This window comes from Salmo salar, unplaced genomic scaffold (assembly GCF_965601325.2).
Source record: "Salmo salar unplaced genomic scaffold, fSalSal1 ptg000360l, whole genome shotgun sequence".
NCBI lineage: Eukaryota > Metazoa > Chordata > Actinopteri > Salmoniformes > Salmonidae > Salmo > Salmo salar.
The window spans coordinates 1,545,644-1,554,720 of record NW_027675360.1 but is presented as its reverse complement, the minus strand read 5'-3'; the positions used below and the strand labels follow the sequence as shown (position 1 = coordinate 1,554,720).

Here is a 9,077-nt window from a genome sequence, read left to right as displayed (position 1 = left end):
GGACCTGATCCTAGATCATAATGAATCAGATTACATGGAGAGGAGGGGACCTGATCCTAGATCATAATGAATCAGATTACATGGAGAGGGGGGACCTCATCCTGATTCAGCACTCCTCCTTTGAGACACTGCCTTTATGAATAAGGAATGCTGTTGTAAAGTCTAGTTACAGCAGGTGTTTACTGCCATCTAGTGGAAGATACCAATAAAACACTCTATTATCAGGGTGGGGAGACGGCTGAGTGCAGGATCCATGGTGAGATGACAAAAGAGGAAAACACACTACATGGAGAGAAGTACAAATAAAGTATTTCTGAACAATAAAGGACAGAGTAAGATAATGAATACCTGGAATTACATATTATTACTAGTAAGTAGATCTCTTCTGTCATCATTATTTACCCATACACCAGTGACGTGCGAATTGACGTGTTTCCTCATATGAAAATGAAAGTAACTGTGGTTACAAAATGTAGCGCACATTTCTCTGCAACATTAGAAGCAGGATAAATGTGTTGATTTGAAGGACAGACGTACAGACTCTGGTAAGTCTTGGCTACATATAACTATTATAAAGTTAGGTCGTAGTCAGACATTCAATAGACAGAGTAGGCTTGAGATATGATTATTTATCATGCTGACCAACCTGGGCCCGTTTTCCACGATGGAATTTAGGCTTAACGCTGGAAACGCATAAGAAGTGGTAAATGATAATTAACAAAATACAGTGTTGAGTAAACGCTATTTTACAAATAAAAAGGTGTGTAAGTGCGTTTACGTGGGTTTACCCTCCACTACATCCCCGTTGATGTGGTGTGCAGCGTAGAGTGTATAGTCATTTAGTCTCTATAGACCAGGTGGCCAGTTGGTGAGAAACTGTTCAGATGGGGTGGTTTAGACCACTGCACCACCCAGGAGGTGACTGAAAGTAAATATGTGATTTTGTACAGGATCCATTTTGAGATGACAGAGCAGAAAACACTATATGGACAATACTGACAAATAAAGTAAGTATTTATGAACAATAATTCATTCTAAATGACAGAGTATGTGAATGAATATCTGGAATGAGATATTACTAGTTAGTAGAACTGCTACTTGAGCTGAGTTGCTGACAGACAGCAGTTTTCAAAGTGGAAACTAATCAGTAGGTCTACATGTTATCAGTAAAACGTCTGGTAAAGATGGTGGAGGAGCTTTTACATTATATGGTTTTATGTTTATCTCAGGGTTTCTCAATCCTTTGGTTCTTATCCAGCACGTACACACCTTACAGGGGAAAAACACAACTAAACCTGATTTCCAGTAAATTATAAGTTTAGCTAAAATAATGTAAGAGAGATGTCTTGAAGAAGGACTATAACATTTTTTAAGCAAGATTCAGAACAATGTCACGTTACTGCTGTCTCATGTAACTGACTGTTAGCTCCACCCTCTGGTTACTGTTGTTATGTGAAGGGTGACACCTTGACTACAGTTGAAACTGACTGTTAGCTCCACCCTCTGGTTACTGTTGTTATGTGAAGGGTGACACCTTGACTACAGTTGAAACTGACTGTTAGCTCCACCCTCTGGTTACTGTTGTTATGTGAAGGGTGACTCCTTGACTACAGTTGAAACTGACTGTTAGCTCCACCCTCTGGTTACTGTTGTTATGTGAAGGGTGACACCTTGACTACAGTTGAAACTGACTGTTAGCCCCACCCTCTGGTTACTGTTGTTATGTGAAGGGTGACACCTTGACTACAGTTGAAACTGACTGTTAGCTCCACCCTCTGGTTACTGTTGTTATATGAAGGGTGACTCCTTGACTACAGTTGAAACTGACTGTTAGCCCCACCCTCTGGTTACTGTTGTTATATGAAGGGTGACACCTTGACTACAGTTGAAACTGACTGTTAGCTCCACCCTCTGGTTACTGTTGTTATATGAAGGGTGACTCCTTGACTACAGTTGAAACTGACTGTTAGCTCCACCCTCTGGTTACTGTTGTTATGTGAAGGGTGACACCTTGACTACAGTTGAAACTGACTGTTAGCTCCACCCTCTGGTTACTGTTGTTATGTGAAGGGTGACTCCTTGACTACAGTTGTAACTGACTGTTAGCCCCACCCTCTGGTTACTGTTGTTATGTGAAGGGTGACACCTTGACTACAGTTGAAACTGACTGTTAGCCCCACCCTCTGGTTACTGTTGTTATGTGAAGGGTGACACCTTGACTACAGTTGAAACTGACTGTTAGCCCCACCCTCTGGTTACTGTTGTTATATGAAGGGTGACACCTTGACTACAGTTGAAACTGACTGTTAGCTCCACCCTCTGGTTACTGTTGTTATGTGAAGAGTGACACCTTGACTACAGTTGAAACTGACTGTTAGCTCCACCCTCTGGTTACTGTTGTTATATGAAGGGTGACACCTTGACTACAGTTGAAACTGACTGTTAGCTCCACCCTCTGGTTACTGTTGTTATATGAAGGGTGACACCTTGACTACAGTTGAAACTGACTGTTAGCTCCACCCTCTGGTTACTGTTGTTATATGAAGGGTGACACCTTGACTACAGTTGAAACTGACTGTTAGCTCCACCCTCTGGTTACTGTTGTTATATGAAGGGTGACACCTTGACTACAGTTGAAACTGACTGTTAGCTCCACCCTCTGGTTACTGTTGTTATATGAAGGGTGACTCCTTGACTACAGTTGAAACTGACTGTTAGCCCCACCCTCTGGTTACTGTTGTTATATGAAGGGTGACACCTTGACTACAGTTGAAACTGACTGTTAGCCCCACCCTCTGGTTACTGTTGTTATATGAAGGGTGACACCTTGACTACAGTTGAAACTGACTGTTAGCTCCACCCTCTGGTTACTGTTGTTATGTGAAGGGTGACACCTTGACTACAGTTGAAACTGACTGTTAGCTCCACCCTCTGGTTACTGTTGTTATGTGAAGGGTGACTCCTTGACTACAGTTGAAACTGACTGTTAGCTCCACCCTCTGGTTACTGTTGTTATATGAAGGGTGACTCCTTGACTACAGTTGAAACTGACTGTTAGCCCCACCCTCTGGTTACTGTTGTTATATGAAGGGTGACACCTTGACTACAGTTGAAACTGACTGTTAGCTCCACCCTCTGGTTACTGTTGTTATGTGAAGGGTGACTCCTTGACTACAGTTGAAACTGAATATAAGAAAGTATCTGTACAGGGTCATTTTGAGATGACAGAGCAGCTCATAGTTTAACCTCTAAACTGCAACTCAGTTTCCAAGTAAAGTGAGTATTTCAGGTTAATAATGTAGAATAAAGTAGAGGGAACATTTGGAATCCACTAAACTAGTGTAGGAGTTCTGCTGAGTCATTCCTACCATGTGGTGCCTTTTCTGTCCACAAGAAATATCAGTTCTTATTTAGTGTAAAATATGGATTCAAAAAGGCTTTAAATATAAGGTGTCCTTTACCTTATAAACACCAAAATATGGATCCTGAAAGGGAATGTTATGCATTTTAACACTTTTTGTCAGAAGATGTAGGCGTTTTTGTCCCCAGGTGTTATTTATCAACTTCTACAATAAATATAAGCCATAAAATAACAAAATGTTAAACTGTTTCTTCATTATTTTATAGTCCTAGTTGAAGTCTCTTTCATCAATGACTTTTTTCATGATTATTGTATTTATCTATCCATAGGGGAAGCCTGGGCAACTGAAATGTCTGAGCTTTTTCAACAGTGTAACTATGAACATCTGTACCAAAACCAAATGAAGGGAGACATAGATATGATTAAAAAACAACTGTTGATGCGACATGAAAAAAAGATGGGTGGAGGAGATGAATCATAAACCCAAATTGAGAACCTTTTGTTTGATTCAGGGTGAATTGGTGTGTGAGAGATATATTATGTATAACCTACCTAAAAGCAAGAGATCTCTATGTGCACAGGGAAGATCAGGGATATTGTCTCTGTGTATTGAAACAGGTCAGATCAGGGATATTGCCTCTGCGTATTGAAACAGGTCAGATCAGGGATATTGTCTCTGCGTATTGAAACAGTTCAGATCAGGGATATTTCATCTGCGTATTGAAACAGTTCAGATCAGGGATATTGTCTCTGCGTATTGAAACAGTTCAGATCAGGGATATTTCCTCTGAGTATTGAAACAGGTCAGATCAGGGATATTGTCTCTGAGTATTGAAACAGGTCAGATCAGGGATATTGTCTCTGCGTATTGAAACAGGTTATTTCAGGGATATTGTCTCTGTGTATTGAAACAGGTACGATCATGGATATTGCCTCTGAGTATTGAAACAGGTAAGATCAGGGATATTTTCTCTGAGTATTGAAACAGGTAAGATCAGGGATATTTTCTCTGAGTATTGATACAGGTCAGTATTGTGGTGAAATGGAGGAAAGACTATGTAACTATTGTGACCTTAAAGAAATAGAGAATTAAACTGATTTAATCCTCTATTTCCTTTTCTACCATGACATACGCTTGCTCTTATTCCAGAAAGACCACCAGATATACCCTGGCAGTATGTGATGAGTGATGAGGAGAAATTGAAATGTTTTTTTTGTCCATTGTGTATTTCCGTTTGTGGAATATTTAGATAAATCCTGGAATATAAGAAAAATGTTTACCTATAATTAAATTGTAAAAATATTTAGCTTCTGCGTGGTAAATGGTACATGTGTATATAGATTGTGTATAGACTTGTCTCCCATATGACTCTTCTATGTGGTAAATGGTACGTGTATATATAGATTGTGTATAGACTTGTCTCCCATATGAGTCTTCTATGTGGTAAATGGTATGTGTATATAGATTGTGTATAGACTTGTCTCCCATATGACTCTTCTATGTGGTAAATGGTATGTGTATATATAGATTGTGTATAGACTTGTCTCCCATATGAATCTTCTATGTGGTAAATGGTACATGTGTATATAGATTGTGTATAGACTTGTCTCCCATATGAGTCTTCTATGTGGTAAATGGTACATGTGTATATAGATTGTGTATAGACTTGTCTCCCATATGAGTCTTCTATGTGGTAAATGGTATGTGTATATATAGATTGTGTATAGACTTGTCTCCCATATGAGTCTTCTATGTGGTAAATGGTACATGTGTATATAGATTGTGTATAGGTTTGTCTCCCATATGAGTCTTCTATGTGGTAAATGGTATGTGTATATAGATTGTGTATAGACTTGTCTCCCATATGAGTCTTCTATGTGGTAAATGGTACATGTGTATATATAGATTGTGTATAGGCTTGTCTCCCATATGAATCTTCTCTTTGTGTCAGACTGGGTTCAAATTCCTTCTGTTTATTTTTTTCTGTATTTATTTATCTGTATATGTTATGTATGTGTATATATACAGTATGTATATATGTATGTATGTGTATATATACAGTGTGTATGTATGTATGTGTATATATACAGTGTGTATGTATGTGTATATATACAGTGTGTATGTATGTATGTGTATATATACAGTGTGTATGTATGTATGTATATATATACAGTGTGTATGTATGTATGTGTATATATACAGTGTGTATGTATGTATGTGTATATATACAGTGTGTATGTATGTATGTGTATATATACAGTGTGTATGTATGTGTATATATACAGTGTGTATGTATGTGTATATATACAGTGTGTATGTATGTATGTGTATATATACAGTGTGTATGTATGTATGTGTATATATACAGTGTGTGTATATATGTATATTATTGTTCTGCTCTAGGGATATAATTATTGTTTGCATCACCTTATTTACTATTATGTATTGATTTTTACCTTACGTTGTTTTCATTCTTCATGTGATGCCCAATGCAGAGAGCACTGATGAGGAATGATCATTTAATTACCACAGTGAATTATTGTAATGTTTGTTTATGTGGCAATTAACCCCATAAGGGATGGGTTGCCAGTTGGCGATTTGACACGGAAATAAAATATCATTCATTCATTTGTTCATTCATATTATTTAATTTAAGTTTTTCTGTGTCCCCCTAATATCACTTTCCACCCTGTTAGTTTGTTGTAATTCCTAGAGCAACACGTAGAACACCAGCTTGTTTGTACAAGTCACAGTTTACAATAGAGAGGTATCATAATAGTTTGTTGGCCAAACCGGGATGTCTCATAGTCTGACAAACACCACTCTAGCTCTGACAACTAGATCATAATGAATCAGATTACATGGAGAGGGGGGACCTGATCCTAGATCATAATGAATCAGATTACATGGAGAGGAGGGACCTGATCCTAGATCATAATGAATCAGATTACATGGAGAGTGGGGACCTGATCCTAGATCATAATTAATCAGATTACATGGAGAGGGGGGCCCGATCCTAGATCATAATGAATCAGATTACATGGAGAGGAGGGGACCTGATCCTAGATCATAATGAATCAGATTACATGGAGAAGGGGACCTGATCCTAGATCATAATGAATCAGATTACATGGAGAGGGAGGACCTGATCCTAGATCAGCTCTGAGACACTTCCTTTACGAATTAGGCCCCAGGAGTCACCAGGACCAACTTTAAATTGCTCTGGATAAGAGCGTCTGCTCAATGACTAAAATGTAAAATGAGTCACCAGGACAGGCATTGACAGGACGGTCACAGCCACACGTTCACTGGTGAGGTAGGACACAAGATAACTGATAGATAGGAACAACAGTAATGATACATGGTTAGGTAGGACACAAGATAACTGTTAGATAGGAACAACAGTAATGATACATGGTTAGGTAGGACACAAGATAACTGTTAGATAGGAACAACAGTAATGATACATGGTTAGGTAGGATACAAGATAACTGTTAGATAGGAACAACAGTAGTGATACATGGTTAGGTAGGACACAAGATAACTGATAGATAGGAACAACAGTAATGATACATGGTTAGGTAGGACACAAGATAACTGTTAGATAGGAACAACAGTAATGATACATGGTTAGGTAGGACACAAGATAACTGTTAGATAGGAACAACAGTAATGATACATGGTTAGGTAGGACACAAGATAAGTGTTAGATAGGAACAACAGTAATGATACATGGTTAGGTAGGACACAAGATAACTGATAGATAGGAACAACAGTAATGATACATGGTTAGGTAGAACACAAGATAACTGTTAGATAGGAACAACAGTAATGATACATGGTGAGGTAGGACACAAGATAACTGTTAGATAGGAACAACAGTAATGATACATGGTTAGGTAGGACACAAGATAACTGTTAGATAGGAACAACAGTAATGATACATGGTTAGGTAGGACACAAGATAACTGTTAGATAGGAACAACAGTAATGATACATGGTTAGGTAGGACACAAGATAACTGTTAGATAGGAACAACAGTAATGATACATGGTTAGGTAGGACACAAGATAACTGTTAGATAGGAACAACAGTAATGATACATGGTTAGGTAGGACACAAGATAACTGTTAGATAGGAACAACAGTAATGATACATGGTTAGGTAGGACACAATATAACTGTTAGATAGGAACAACAGTAATGATACATGGTTAGATAGGACACAAGATAACTGTTAGATAGGAACAACAGTAATGATACATGGTGAGGTAGGACACAATATAACTGTTAGATAGGAACAACAGTAATGATACATGGTTAGGTAGAACACAAGATAACTGTTAGATAGGAACAACAGTAATGATACATGCCCTCAATGTGAAGTGACATTAAACCATAAATACAGAGCACAAGTACAACCCTTTTTATATAAACCTTTTAAGGTAGTAAGAAAATAAACATTGACTTAATATTTCAATAAAGAAGTCTTGAATTACAAATAAATCCCCTGCTAGCAATAGCTAGCGTGACATTACAGTGCACTGATTGACGGTGCTGGTTAATTCGTCATTAACATGGCTAGCTAAGCTAGCAGACACTTGATAAACTTGCAGAAATATGCTTTAAATACACAATAAATATATACATAGTCACATTCACTATTGACTTTGTGATATATGAACCAGTGTTCCAGATACACTATAGTGTTATACAGTTTTAAACAGTTTTTATGTCCAGCAGAAGGAGACGTCCTGTCAGAATATCTCTGACTGAACAGCAGGCAGACCAACTTTCCAAATAGGGGAGAAGCACTCAAAACCCTCTACTTGTTCTTTCAAGGAAAATAATACAGAAATGGTAAGTCTGAAGACCTCTCGTATTAACAACCTTACTACAATGGCAGCAAATATTTTTTTATGAATTCGACAACACATAATGAAAGGAAACGTTATTCATATCACCCCTCTTTCTGAGGTGAATGGTTTCACCCACTACTCTCCCGGAACTGCGGTGTTCTCTGATATCCCGTTCACGAGTATCCCTGTAGCCATAAATAAACAGAATATTCCTCATTTCAATTCAAATGGGTTAAATTAAATAGTAACGTTAACTGAAATCTGGACACTGACTGTAGTCCTATAATCTAATATAATATTAACTGAAATCTGGACACTGACTGTAGTGACTGTAGGCCTATAATCTAATATAATATTAACTGAAATCTGGACACTGACTGTAGGTCTATAATCTAATAAAATATGAACTGAAATCTGGACACTGACTGTAGACCTATAATCTAATATAATATGAACTGAAATCTGGACACTGACTGTAGTGACTGTAGGCCTATAATCTAATATAATATTAACTGAAATCTGGACACTGACTGTAGGTCTATAATCTAATAAAATATGAACTGAAATCTGGATACTGACTGTAGGTCTATAATCTAATATAATATTAACTGCAGAATTATGCATTTCTTGAATTTAAATGAAACAACAAATGATAATTTAGGGGTGGATAAATATTATTTATTTCAGTATCTCTTGAGATAATGTGAATGAGAGTGTGAGGTGTTATCTTTTACAATATGATGCAAGCAGACAGTATTTTCAACCTTATCAGAAACGTGTTTCATCGTTTTCTCAGCTTTTCATTTCCTTAAAACCCTTCAGACTGATGAGATATGGACATTTTGCACAGGACCAGT

The 9,077-nt window shown here is 37.6% G+C and overlaps 1 long non-coding RNA gene across 1 annotated transcript; it reads left to right on the top strand.

The window, feature by feature from the left end:
- Positions 1–443: 443 nt before the first annotated feature.
- On the top strand, positions 444–4,856 carry LOC145875844 (uncharacterized). Its single transcript, XR_014391352.1, has 3 exons — positions 444–545; positions 951–1,007; positions 3,691–4,856. It is a non-coding gene; the product is annotated as an uncharacterized LOC145875844 (long non-coding RNA).
- The last annotated feature ends 4,221 nt before the right edge of the window (positions 4,857–9,077 follow it).